The following is a 15,497-nucleotide window of genomic DNA, read 5'->3' as shown; positions in this document are numbered from 1 at the left end:
CGTTTCGGCCCATCTGAGCAAAATACGTCTTGTTCACTCCGTATTTATTTATTTATTTTATTGATAAAATTAGACTTGCATCCAATGAGGATAATTACATGGACACTCCTTATTGATTAAATAATTACACTAATTTTATTTTAAACCTCAACAGTTATTTAAATCATTTTAGATAAAAATTGGAGTTGAAGTGAAAAGGAAATTATTATAAGAGAATATATTTTATTTTAGGGATAAATTTTAAACCTCAACAATTATTTAAATCATTTTAGATAAAAATTGGAGGGGAAGTGAAAAGAAATGATTATAAGAGGATATGTGTTAGAGAACTTAGAGGTGTCTATTCTAACATTAATATATATGTACTAAATATTATTAGCATCATTTAATAAGTTTAGGTTTTTTAATCGATCTGTAAAATACATTCGATTCGAAGATAAATTTTGTTCCACATTGAATCGAATTAATATATAAATTGAGTTTTAACAAAATTTTATAATCAACTATTCAACTGGTGTAACTATACTCAGGGACTGCTCAATTAATAAAATCTAGGCGTCAGCCGAAAATCATAAAAAAGGGCCTTTTGATATGTTTTATTAATGTAGCAAAAACAAGAATAAAAACAAAAGTTGTTAATAATGTTTATTTAAATGGAACTAGTTGCAGCAGAGGCAGTACACATTTCATTATCATTAGAAATCAAGTCAATAATATATTTTTCTTTCAATATTATATATATTTTTTAGTTATTTTAGATGACTTGTTTGTTCATTTGTTGAAGTGAGTCGAGATAATATCCTTTTCTTTTAAGATTGCATATTTTTTAATTATTTTAGATAATTTTTTTGTTCATTTGTTGAAGTGAGTTGAGTAAAATCCTGTCAGGATTAATATAGAGAAAATCTATCAAAATATTAAGTAGCAATAAGTAATGCATGCAATTTTTTTGGTTGGGACTCTCAAATGGTTTGCAAACTCCGCTACAAGCAATGCAATTAAAAAATAAAAAATAATAATAATAATAATAATAAAAATAAATAAAATAAAAAAAACTTGTGATTGCAATAAGTGAAGTACTATCGAGCATAAACCTGTTATTGTTATAGTATCATATAATATACATGAAGCTGCATTTCATCAAGATGAAAACAACCCAAAAATTAAAGGGATTACTCTCGACTGTGTAGGAAATTAAATTACAGTATCATCATCATCATTCTTGTCTCGTCTTACTCCCATATGAATGGGTCAGCCACAGAATTCTCTGTTTCACCATATTTTATGTATTTAAAACAAAAAAGCAATGTGACACATAAAAAGCATAATATATATATATATATATATGAGAATAAGTACAAGAAATGGACAATAATTACACATAAAATGCATATATATCATATATGAGAATAAGAACAAGAAATGGATAATAATTACTAAAGAACCTAACAATCACAAGAAGAAAAAAATTAATGATTAATAGAAGAAACATAAAAGATATACTATGTCAAAGTTAAATTGAGAAAATCATATCTAATATAACTATGTCACAAGAAAGATTAAATCAACCGACTATATTATCTATTAAAAGATATACTTTAACAAAACTTAATCTAATTAGTAGCTTTGCATCTAAAAAACAAAAGTGTAATTTTTAAATAATATTTACATATTTTTATATTTTTATATTATATATTATAAAGCCTCAAATTATATTAAGTCTGACATCAACGATGCGAAGAGAGAGAGAGAGGCGTGTCGTTCTGACAGAAACTTCTATGGCATGGGGAGAGAGAGAGAGGTGAAAGGAGAGTTCCAACACTAGGTCGAGATATAGAGGTCCGTAAAATCATTTACAAATACGGTAAGTTGTTTTTATTTAGTTTTGAGAAAATATTTAACTTTGTAAAAGATTTTACTTGGTTTTGACTTTTGAGATAATTAAATATCAGAAAACACAAAAATATTTTTCAAAAATTGTTTTCCGCCCAAACAATCAGTTTGTCCTAATTACACACGAGGTTAAGGTGCTCAACAATCCCCTTCCGTTAACTACTGCTTGCACGACAGTAAGATTAACAAAAAAAAAAAAAAAAATGAAAAATAACTTAATTTCGCCTAAGAGTTAAAAACAATAATAACAAATATATATATATAAATGTATATTCAATATGACTAGCCGTGATCTCAGTGGACTACTAATCGAGTCAAAAAAAAATCTTGTTTGTTTCGTTGACGTGCAATGTTTCCTTGACATGCAACCAAGTTAGTTGCGAGAAACTGTCCACAGCAATAGCATCACTCGGCTCGAGAATTCCCCTAGTTTTCATGACAAGCAGAGTGTTCTTGAGGAGCTCTGGGACTAGCTCATGGATCTCCTCACTTTGTTTCCCTCTGAATTTCACCTTCATAAATCTCTCCATTTGATTAAGAACCCCAAGCCAAAGTTTGCAGAAAGATGTCAACCGTGAGAGATCCGGGAGCAACCGTAAGAACACTTTTGACAAGAGTTTAATAGACATAGCAAGTGTTCCTTCCAAGTTCATATAATCCATTGGAGACTTCTCCTGTGCAATTTCTACTAAATCATCCAGCAATGTGAATATCACGGTATCAAAACACTGCAACCACAACTCATTCGGAAGGTGTATCCCATCCGCTTCTGTCAAGCACTGCTGCAACAACAAAATAGCATGATTCCTCACCTCTTCTCTCTGATCCAAACACGCTTTCCTCAGTCCCTGTACCAGCCTCAACCACATCTCCCATATATCCTGATGCATTTTGAGAGCAGCCTCCTTCCCCACATCTTCCACGGTCGTGGAAGACCATCTTAATAGGCAAACAATGGATCCTGCCATCAGATCTAAGGATCCAACAGACTCATCAACATTCCCAACTCGAGACTCAGCAAATTGCCGAGCAGCAGTCACACACAAAACATAATTTGCTGGTAACAGATGGGCTCCATCACACATAATAAAGGCTAGTGTTTCAAATCCTGCTTTAGATGCTTCGGGATGTTGAACTGTGATAGAAAGCAGAGAAGCGATTGTGCGCCAACCCCGTATGGGATCTTATCCGCATTGCATTTGCTTTGATAAGGCGCATAACTTCCTGTGTAATGTGTTCAAAGTATGCATTACCAACCCGTGCATCGAGTTTCAGTATCAGTTGTAGCGACTTAAGAAGTTCATCAGTCAGATTTTCCTTGTAAGGAAGCAGCTGCTGGCATATGCGGAGCAGACCAAACACAGCCTTCTCCACCAGAGCACAAGGCATTGTCGTTGACTGAACAATACTGGCTATGTGCTCATAAACAGCCTGCCAGAGAAGCATAATCCTATCCCGGTTATTTAGGGTGGTCACAATCAGCAACTCCAGGCAAAAAACTCTTGTATGTTCATCTTCCAGAGAGTTAATCGCCTCCTTGGGTTGCCCTGCAGCCAAAATAAGGGCCTGAGAAAGCTGCATTAAGGATTCAGCTTGAAGAAACTTGCTTTCCGTAAATATGCTATTAATATTGCAATTCTGAATCATCTGAAGAGTGCTCTGATGAGCCGAAAGCTGTTCTTCTGTCGGTTGTGGTGCAGGCTCTTCTGTATCAAGATATAAGAACTGCCGGAACCGGCCAATTAAGCCAGATGATTTCTGAGTCGTCGCTGTAGATGGCATGTGAGGAGCAGGTGGGGAACTTGTAGCAGGTCTATCTCGCTCCAATTCAGAAGTCTCTAAATCATCAGCAGCATCACTAGCCTGACGAGAGGGCAGAAGGCCTAGCTTGTGCAACCTTAAGATGCAATCTAGTATGTTTTTCCAACCAGAGCGGATTTAATCACCATATCTATTTGCTATGGTGAAAATTGTTGTGGTTGCCATACTTGATTTAGTGTTTTCCTCAAAAGCAAGGATAGACTCTTCAATGGAAAATGGAAGCACGAGGGTTGTGAATTTACACAGAGATACAACCAAATCATTCAATACGTCATCAAGATGATACCATGCCGAAATATCAGCAATGGCCAAGAATCCATCAACTTTGAATGATAAAGCTTTGACAGGTACTCCAGAGGGAAATCATTCCCTCCATTGATGGTCCGGTTGTTACGGATAAAATCTTCTTCTGTCATCTTCTTCTTCACCTGTACATTGTATTTATCTGTGTTGAGCATTATAATTGAATATGACAACACGGATGCAGCATCTCTGTTGGCAAAAATTTGTGGTGATTGCTCATAATATCTTCCTGAAAATGCCTCCATCACTCTCTCGATCTTCTGTGATTCTCCAGGCAACCGGAAAGTTTCCAAGAAAACACGCAGGGCAGTATCCAAATTCATGTCTTGAAAGTTAAAAGTCCCAGCAAATTCATGAAGCACTTGAACATAGAATTCATCGTGGTTTCCCAGGAAATCCCCAATAAGCTTCTTATCTAACCCAGTTGTGTACCTCAAAAAACATGCTACACTTTGGGGATCAAGTTTGTCAGGTAGCAGATGCATTGCTTGGAGAAATTCTAAACCTTTCTTAGGATCCAGGTTAAAGTGATCGACTGCAATCATCAACCCTCTCTTGATTTTCTTCATCCTATGAACAAATGGAACCCAATGACTTAGATCACCATAGTTCTCACATTTCAAAGTCCAGAATGGTTTATATCCATCTAGATCTAATGGAGTCTGTTCTGAAGGAAGTGATTCATTGCCTGTCCTCTCAGCCATAACCTGAATCATAGCAATCAGACCGTCCAAAGCAAGAATCTGCATCGAAGATAGAGGGCTGTTCACTGGAAATGCACTTTTTGATAGCACATTGGCCACGTCTTCAAACACATTGCTGCAGGATATGTCACAATCAAAGTTTGCATACATTTCAGACATAAACATTTGCTGCCTGCAAAGGTCAACTAGAGTCTCCATAGCAACCTCTTGCTGTTGGTATGAAGAGCCATGCCTGCTTTCTGCAATCCTCAAAAGCGCACCAGAGAAAAAGGCTTCAAGCTGTAGTTTTAGCTTAGTCCTCAGATGACAATAAAGATTGAGAAAAATGCTACATACTGTTGATAAAATTAGTGGACTCGTTGAGAAGCCAAACTGCATCAGGTTTTGGAACAGTTCATTCTGTATCAAAGCCAATAATTTAGGATGATGTCCAATACATTCGCCACCCAATTCAATAGCTGAATTAACTAAACACAATGCCAATAGGGGAACATCTTCATCATGTGCTGTAGGGTTTGATATAGGACCGATATCAATGTGCTCCTTCACATTCAAAAGAGAACACAGGAAGTGAAATATTTCTACCATGCATGGGATCCCATAGGGTTCCATCATAAGATGCACTCCATTTTTAGCAATCTCCTCCTCCTGCAAACTAACCTCAGTTAACGTAGCAGTTGAAACAGTAGAAGCAATTCCAGCCGAAGGTGGCAGACCATCATATTATGAACTGACACGGCCATTTTCTTGTGGTCTACCCTCAAAAGTAAGATTGTTGCTTGGTGCACCCACCTGCACAAAATACAAGCTTCATGAATTGACAAGAAAATAACATGTGGAATGCTGGTCTCAGAATTCTTCAAATTATGAGGCATGGCAAATCCACTTGCATCATCACTCAACCCAAAAATTCAGATTGTTTCGTCCGAGACTTCACCTCTGAGCCACAACTTCTAATTTTTTATTTTTTATTTTCCTTTTTTGGCAAGTAATGACCTCTAAATCACTACCAACAAATAGTCATGAACATCCACAGTATGAATTCCTTTCCATCACTCTACTAAATAGACCCAACTTGAATTATTGGGTCCTAATGTATGTTGATTCAGGCTATGAACACCACCAAAAGAATAGTCCACATTCAAGGGTTTGGTAGGCCATATGCAGAATATGGAGCCTGAGAACCAAACTCTATCGTGGTGCTGGAACATGCATTTCTACAATCAAGCATATATTGCATCAATCATGAAAATTATGCATAATGATCATTACCTCTTTATTGACATACGACCTGCCTCCCTGAGCGACTGCTTTTTCTGTATTCTCAATATCCGAAAGGTGTGAAAAAATACATCTAACTAATTCATGCATAGTATGTTGTGCTATCCTCTGCAACAATTCGCCTTTAGAGCTTGCTTGATGAATGACACGAAAGCAGGTATTTATTATGTTGCACACATGCTGATTACTCAACTTAAACGAAGCCTCACTCTTCATACAAGCCAAAAGAACCTGAAGTATCTTCATCAGTACCACTTCTTCAGAGGCAGGATCAGTCACCTCAAACCGGCAGCTTGTCACAGAATCAACTATTAGATGAAAAGCATCAGCCACATTCACAGTATTTAAATCAAGTATTTTGAGAGTTAAGATTTTGTGGATGGATGACAAAGCAACACCAGTGATTGGTGCACCGGTTTCATCAGATTTAATCACATCCAAAAATGGCTGGAGGTACACAATCGGATTGATACTATGCCATTGATGCTGCCATGAGAAAATTTTACTCCGTAGTTCCTTAAAAGATTGGATAAGACTGTGCTCATCTGTGATATAACGAACTCCCCATCGTACATTTCTCCTCATCACAGCCAAAACTTTACCTATTTCTGAATTCACCATACATGCTAAAGCACCTCTGGAAGGCCTCATGGAACAGTGCTTGGGTTCAACAAATGCGTCAACTCCAGAATGCTGATCTAAGCACCCCAAAAGATCCAAGCTTCTTAATGCAATTCAAATACAACCTGAACCATACAACTAGGTACCAGGTAAATAAGGCGAAGAAAGCAGGTCAAACCACAGTTGTCAAAAAAACAAAAAAAAAACATTCGAAACTTAATCTAAAATGTGCATGCTTTGGTGTACCTATTTGTCCTCAATTTTAGCTTATGGGAATATAGCACCAAGGAAAAGAAGGAAAAGAAAATAAAAAATTTTTATTCTTAAAGCAGATCTCATTTGAATAAAGAAGTGAATTCTAGACCTTCTCTTATTTGCAAAATTTTTCTTCTTATAAGGGAGGGCCGACAGAGGTTGGAGTCACTCAACTTTTTAATTAAAAAATGGAGGAGCTTCTGGGCAAGAGAAGAATATATTGTTAGGGACTTAAAACTAGGGGTAAATGATCTACATTGTGGAACATCATCTTGAATGTAAATTCCATCCTAAGGTAAAAGTACAGGGACTTAAAACTAGGGGTGCACAAAATATTGTTGGAATTGGTAAACCGGTACAAAGCAAACTGGTACTTCGGTTTGGTTCCGGTTCCAAAAGTCCGAGCCGTTACATTATGGTTTGGTTTTGGTTCCGGTTCCAGCCTTCCAGGTCCTAAACTATATACATATATACATATATATATATAACACTTACAGCTATACAACACCAAGTTACATATAATACCTTGTTTTTATAGCATTTAATTATAGAACAAAGAAAAAAATTATATATATAGATTTTCTGAAATTTTTAATTTTTATCAGGAAGACGTTTAAAATTAACAAACTCAATTCCTTTAGAAACAATCTAGAGGAGTTTGCAGGAATACCAATAACTCTATGAGTTCGTTTCTATAATATACATACATATATATATATATATATGAAAAGTAAATGGAACCAAATTGGTCTTTCCGTTCCATGTGCTAACGGTTCTTATTTTGATTCCAATTTTCAAGAAACCATTGGTTCCAAATTAACCTGGAACCGGATCATGTGCACCCAGACTTGAAACGGATCCGTAAGGTAAGGATCGCGTGAACTGAGATTCACTTGTTTCGCCTCCTTATCACAATCACATTCGCAACTCAATCATACATATTTACATATCCTTATGTGAGACCACCGTAACTTTCCTTGACTCCTTCCTTTTCTAATCTCTTAAACTCTCTCCAAATTTATATAAACCACAATAAAATCTTTCTCACCCAAGTTGATTTTTTTACACCATTGTTTCATAAATGCTTTAATCACTCCCTCCTAAAGAAAGTTTCAGAATGACATTCATCAAATCAGTACTGAATAAACTAATTCAACCTATTTTAAAACGAAAATAAATATAAATGAATTAAAAAAAAAAAAAAAATTCAAAGCCTATATACCAGATCATACTAAACCAGAGCTCAATCGAATAACAGTAAATAGCAGATCAAATATTCATGACAATTAAACTAGTAATCGAAACGTAATTGGAATCACTCCACGCACATACGTAATGTAAAAATCAATGGAATTGCGTACCTTTTTGGCGTTCGATTTTTATTTTTTTTTACTGTACGGAATGTTTGATAAAAGAGCTTCGGAATTGGAGATACGCCAAAAATATTCTTCGTTATTAATAAATAACTATAACTATTGTAGAAATAATGGAGTCTTATTACAAAAGAAATAAATAAATATAACAAGATAGAAAATACTAATAGGTTACGTAGTATTACTTTCTACAAAGATACAATGGATATAACATAGTATCAAAAGAAAAAAAATAATAAATAAATAAAATAGTAAATGAAAAAAATATATATATAATTGACGATTTTAATAACCGATTTAAAATTGACCAATAAGGAAAGATTTAGCCGCACTTAAAAAAAACTGAAAAGATAAGAAACGCAACGTAATATATAGAAATAAATAAGAGTGGTAATGATTTCTATTTATGTTTAAAATTTTAGAATAATCATGTTAACTTTTTATGTCATTCGATTTTAAGTCGGGTATTAAAGTCGTCAATTATATCATTTTTTATTTTTAAATAGGTCCAATTATATTTGACAAATAGACACGGTAAAATAGTAACTTCTCCAAAAACTATCGCCTCATTCCACCAATCACCTTCCTTACATCATCCCCCATTACGAGTAGATAGGTAGGGATGGCAATGGAGCGGTGTAGGGCTGGTAACACATTCCCATCCTCATTCCTGTTTAGAATAGTTATTCACATTTCCGTCCCAAAATCGATTTATAAACCGGGCGGGACAAATTTTGTAAAATATTTTCGTAATTGTAATATCAATCTAACCAAAATAAATAATAAAACAAAATTTCAATTATGATATTTTTTTTTTTCTTTTATGATGATAAAAACAAGATTCAATTTCTCAATTAAAACTTAATACTAAAATTATTGTTGGAATATCAAAATAATACGTTAAAGTTCTCAATTAAGAATAATACAAAGAAAAATTTAGTGATTGAAATAGAATAAATTAGGATTTGCTTAATAAATACCTAATGTTATAAAATATAAGGATAAATTGTAATTTATTATTATAAATGGGACAGGGCGGATGACATTTCCCCATCCTCGGCCCCCCATTAAACATGGAGCTTTTCAATCTTAACCCTCATTCCTGACCCAAAACTACTTAACTACCCGTAATTGTTCTAATTGCCGCCCGCGGGGGTTTCGTCATTACTAATGTCTAGTCAATAAAAATCTAATAAATCAATTTTTTAAGGTGATGTTGAGCAAAAAAAATTTCAAAGTACTGAGACCTATTTTACGGGAAAAAAATTATTATACTATATATCAATAGGGGTGGCAAATTAAGACACGACACGATAACATAACACGAGTTAAAAGGGTTTTGGTTTGGCATAAATGGGTTTGGGTTATAAAAGGGTCGACACGATTAACCCGTTTATTTAACCGTGTGGGGTTAGGGTTGCGGGGTTCAACCCGTGTAACATGTTTATGACCCATTTAACTCAACATGTTATAATCGTGAATATAACCTATGTAATATGTTACTTTTTTTAACCCAATTACTATGAATAGTTAAATCATTTTAACATAAACCTTATCTATGCCTTGAGATTTTTCTTTTTATTTTGAATAGTTGGGTTAATTATGACAAATTTTTTCTATTATTTAGTATTTGATTAAATATTAAATGTCTCGTATTGATAAACAGGTCATTAAATGGGTTAACATATTTACCTGTTTAATAAACGGATTAGGTGTTTAATGTTACTACTCATGAGACAGCACTCATATACGATATTTTGTTCTGAGTTATTCAATATCATGTCCCATTACTAAGCCACCAATGAACAATTTCAGTAAATGTTTCATTTTGTTTTATTTTATTTTATTTTTTTCTTTGTTGGGGTGGGTGCAAGGAAGAATCTATTTTATTAATCTAATTGAGGGCAGTATGTCGACTGTATTTCACTGGCACTTATTTAGTTGTTCTATCATTGCAACTCAAATTCCAAATATCAAGTTTATGAGTGAATACATCACATTGCTTCTTAAAGGACATACCGTTCAATTTCCTTAAATTTTGTATTGTAGTGCTCGGACATGAAATGTTATGGGTGTGGCATGCCGCGCCCTTTTTATTAGAATTGTTGGTTTTTTCTTCTTCCCACTACACATTTTAACTTTTAACTCAAGTACATGTGTCGGGTGCGGCTATGTGTCTAATCGTTGAATTTATTAAATATCCAAAACCTAAGGAAATGGGGAATACCGCCAAATATTCATATAATTTAATACTTTTTAGAGGAGGATAATGTTATCATTCGCTTTGAAGGAAAACGAACATAATAAAAACAAGCTTTTTTGTATAATTATACAATAATTTTTGAATTATTCAATGTGATTAAATTAGGTGCCTGCCATTTATATGTGTCCAGGTGTTTCATGTCCAACACTGATACTTCACGCACTTATGAAGATTCCATGTCATGTAGCATTTTATTACAAGTGTTCTTCTTCCTTAATATTATTCATCAACTTTCCAAAAATAAAAAGTAAAAAATTATTCATCTAAAGGCTATAATTATGCATTGCTATCCCATTTTTTGCACTTCTAATACTATCTTTACACTTTTGTGCAGCTCTCTATATTAGAAGATCTATTTTATCTGCCTTCGAATTTCTCTTCTGCTACTAAAGTTGAGGTGATGGGGTTGAGGGTTGATAGCGAGGATAACCAGAACTCATTAAGCATTTGAAGGAGCAATTTTTTCTTCTCTTCTAACTTCTTTCGGAATAACTTCCATGCTTTATTTACTCTATAGTAAAACGAGGAAGCAGCCTGGTCACCTTTCCTGGTGTTGAATGAGAGACTCAACACAAAAGTCATTTCAATTTGGAAAGTCATTTCTTTTTCCCAGCCGGATGCGGAGGCATAGGAAGCTGTTGGGAGCAGAATTATTGTCAATCTCGGGACTCGATGCAAATCTTCATGCATAATTCCATATTTGGGTAACTGAGAAATCAATGTCTAAAAATTTATTTTGCTGTAAGCCATAATGTACCATGATATATTTTGATGCAATGATGCACTTTCTTACGTGTTTATAAATGCGTTTTTTGATAATTGTGCATGTACATATCTAAGTGCATTATAATTTACATTCTACTGGAAAAACACAAGTATTCTTATTGAACCCTAATGTATGCCAAAGAATCACCCTGTAAATGATAGAAGTACTGGTTGTTATGCAGCTTTAACAGTGTGGAACTCTCTAAGCTTTAATCCTTTGTCATGAAGAATTGGGGGTATGGAGGGGACAAATAATAGAAATTCTGAAACCTGTTGGTAGACTTGGTATATAAGTGATGGCAACCATATTGTAGCGGAAAATCCAACTTCTAGTGTTGTAAGTCTTTGATGCCCCCCCTATTTCAGAAGGGAAATATTGTTGGTTGCTTCTTCTGCTTTTATTCAAGATTACTGTTAGAGGGGTCTTGTCCCACATTGGATCCGAATGAGAAAGTGATTGGGTATATATGGGTTGGGTGTTAGCACCATCTAATAGCTTAAGCTTTTGGGTCAGGCCGCGAAACACCCGGCCCGTTACAGTTGGTATTAGAGCCAGACCCAGTCCTTGATCCGAGTGTGCTGTTGTTGGGTGTACCCTTATGTTAGAAGAGTCTGGTCCCACATCGGATTCGGATGGGAAAGTGGGAGGTTGGGTTTTAGCACCATCTAATAACATTATTCACCAATAAGAAGTTAAAAGGATTGAGATTGTGAGAAAATACATAATATCCGACAAAGGAATATGATATGAGCTCGAGTAGTTTTGATACTAGGGTTTGTCATTCTTCATCTAGTTGTTTTTGTTGTTGTTAGGACTCAATTCAAATTACTTTAGAAAAGAATGAAATATTTATCAATGTTACAATGCTGAAAACAAGAATGATTTATGAGGCAAGATAAACTTCAACAACAATAATTTTAACTAATTCACCTGTTTGGTAAACAACATGTGAAACAGAACGGATTGGAATTTGAAGTTAATTTGGGTTGCAAAAGTAAGAAAGACTTTCTATGTGAAATATGATCCATGTAATTGAAAAATTATTAGGTTAAGATTTGTTGATTTGCGTTCAGTTGTTCATAGGCTTGGGTTCTCCATTTTGGTGTCATTTTTGTTAAGCTTATGTTCTTTTCCTAACCATCATTGTAGGTGTAAAATTTCGCTCAACCAATAATGATTGAGAAAAATAAAACAACTCACTCAAAAACAATAAAAATAAATAAGAACAGTGTATAGAGAAGCGTAGAATTGCTTGATCCTTTATTGGAGGTCTTAGCCTCTATTTATACACAAAAGATTGTAAAATTATGGTAGGACTCGCCTTACTTGCCCTCCAATTCTTTCTATATAACCATTCTTTTCTAATAAAGTTCTTTCCATTGTCGAATTTTCCATACATAGAACTTGCCTTGTACAGAACTTCCTATCAGAATTTTCCTTCTACAGTAAATCCTTCAAATGGTAGGACTTGTGCATTCTTGGGCTGAATATATTTTGATCCGGCTGGGCTTGAGTAACAGGCCGGATGTTAAATACTCATAAGCTGGGCTGATGACTTCTTGATTCGGCCTTGATGGAAGTTGGAGGACAAATAACAATGGTCTTGGGCTGTAAATACCCTCAACTTGAGCCTGAGCATGATGGGCCTTATATGTCCTTGGAATGTAGACATGGGTAGTGGTGACGTGTGCACTTTTTATTGGAGGGAGTTTTTTTTCCCTCCACACTTTGCCCCAAATTTCGTTTTTAATTGAGCGGCGGCTCCTATTAAAGAGGGAATTGAAACCGGTTTTTTACTTTGCTTCAGAAACGGTTCGAGGTCTTTCATTATTACTCCGACGTACAAGATTTTGCAAGAGTTACATTTGCCCTTGCTGCACTTCTGCGTTCTTCATTCCATCGCTTTGTCAGGTTAGTCTCGCATCTTTCTCTTCAATCTTTCCTTATGAGTACTTCATCTACTCCCGAACGTATAGACCTTGGGGATTCTGAATCCACACCTTCATCTTCCCCCGTTCGCATTAGGGCTCCCCCTCCTAGGGTTTCTACAGATCGCCCTTTGCTGAATCCATTAGGCACTTCCCTTCTTCCAACTGAGACATCTACCTCAGGCTCTGATTATGTTCTTACTCATGACGAGAAGAAAACAATCATCTCTATGCGCCGCATCAAGTTCTCTATTGCTTCGGTAATGGAAGAATTTGATATTCCTGAGGGAGTAGAAATTGCAGAATATCCCGAGGGTGCCGATTTTACCTCCGGCGAGGGAATTGAGGAGGATGAGTTGCTTCTTTCGGTGGGGCATCTTAACGCCCTCCGATTCCCTCTTCATCCCTTCTATCATTTAGTGTTTAATAAGCTGGGTCTTGCCCCCTTCAGGTAAACCCTAATTTCTTTCGCATCCTTTCGGCACTGTTGGTGCGCCGGAAATTAGAGGCTCTGGATTTGACCCTTGCCGACCTTCTGCTTACTTACAATATATCTAAGCATGGGACCGAGCCTGGTCGCTTCTTTTTTACTTCTCCCCTTCATCAGAGGATATGCACGAACTTTCCTTCATCCGAAAAGAAATGGAAAGAAAGGATGGTTATAGTTAAAGGAAAATGGTTCGTGTCCCAATCAATTGCGCTTCCCATCCCGCGCAAGTTCGGGAAATTAGGTATAGAATATTTAACCTCCCTTCATACCAAGTGTTCTGGCTGTTAGGTATAGAATATTTAACCTCCCTTCATACCAAGTGTTCTGGCTGTTTTCCTTGCCAAGTCTTAATGTTTCGACGTATTTATGAGTTTCTTGGTGTTTTTTCAGCTACATTCCCATCCTCCGCAGCAAGGAACAGACTTTCTTTTCTTGAGGAACGAGTCTGGAGTGACCCCTCGCCTATCGAGGACCTGCTAACTTCTTCAAACCTCAAGGACATTACCTCCAGTGCCGTTGCTGCAGACCTCATGGATCTGTCTCTACCATCCTTTGACAGTTTCCCCATGACTGAGGAGGAGATACGGAGGGCTGAGGCTTTAAAAAAGAAAGCCGAAGATGCCCAACCCTTGGTCGTTATTAGATCAACTGAGGATGAGGTGGAGGTTGAGGAACCACCAATGAAGAAATCTCGCCTCAACCCCTCATCTTCTGGCAAGGGCAAGGTCCCTTCTAAAAGCAGAGGAAAAAAGGCTGGAGAGGCCGAACCTGAAGATGAAGTCAGGGCCTTTGTTCTAGCTGAGACTGGGGCTCCTTGGACTCCTTCCTTCACCAGGGCTGATAGGTCAGTCCTGCACTCAGGGGATTCTGTGATTACAGACCCTTCAGCTGCACTGGCGGTGGCTCGAGGAATGTGGCTCCCAAAGGACGAGGAAGCCATCAGCCAAACGGGGTTGGAGCAACTACTCCCCTCTGCCCCAGTCCGGGCCATAGAGGTTCGCATTGCTCCTTCAGAATTATGTTACTCTTGCTTGCTTGTGTTTCTATTTATGCTTATATTTGCTTCCCTGTTAAACAGAGTCTATACCACACCATGGCCCTCTGCGCCACTGCTGAAGCTCAATCCCTCTCCATCAAGAAGTTGGAAAAGGATCTTGACAATGCAGAAAAGAGAGCCACTACTGCCTCTACCAATCTGAAGATAGCTTCTGAAGCCAAGGATGCGTATAAGAGGCAGTTGTCAGCCTCTGAGGCTAAGGTGGATTCTCTTCAGGCCGAGGTTCAACGCCTGACCGAGGCTCTTACTACTTGCTTCAAGGCGGAGAAGCAAATGCAGGGGCGCTACTCCTGTCTGGCGCACCTGGCTAGTGCTAAAGCGTTCCGGTCTGGCTATAATCAGGGCTCAGGCCCTAAGACGATGGATCCGGACGCCTTTGACAAGCAGGTGGGGGTGCACTTCCCATACGATGAAGGGCCAGAGGCTTTGGAAGCTGAAATCCGCTTTGCCGAGATGGTGAAGGCACACCTGAAGGGTACTCCTAGCTCCCCTGCTCATGCGGCTTCAACTCCTCCTACCTCAAGTCCTAATGTAGTGGATGCTTTTGAATCTACTCCCTTCGATCCGAAGAGGAAGTAGAACCACGTATTTTGTTTTTATGAACAGCCTGTTTTGGGATAATGAGTAATGAATATAACTTTTTGTTTTAGGCTTGCCTGACTTGTTTTTGCTGTATACTCTTGATACTGTTCATATTTCTCTGACTGGTAATGTGTTTAAACACTAAACATTGTCTTTATGC

General features: G+C 36.7%; 1 pseudogene; it reads right to left on the bottom strand.

Moving 5' to 3' along the window:
• Positions 1-2,207: 2,207 nt before the first annotated feature.
• On the bottom strand, positions 2,208-7,011 carry LOC132282205 (ARF guanine-nucleotide exchange factor GNOM-like; annotated as a pseudogene).
• Between the last annotated feature and the right edge of the window lie 8,486 nt (positions 7,012-15,497).

The sequence above is a fragment of the Cornus florida genome, unplaced genomic scaffold, assembly GCF_030987335.1.
Source record: "Cornus florida cultivar Cherokee Brave unplaced genomic scaffold, ASM3098733v1 CherokeeBrave_3.0.0_Hap2_Chr11, whole genome shotgun sequence".
Classification (NCBI taxonomy): domain Eukaryota; kingdom Viridiplantae; phylum Streptophyta; class Magnoliopsida; order Cornales; family Cornaceae; genus Cornus; species Cornus florida.
This window is presented reverse-complemented; position numbering and strand designations above follow the sequence as displayed.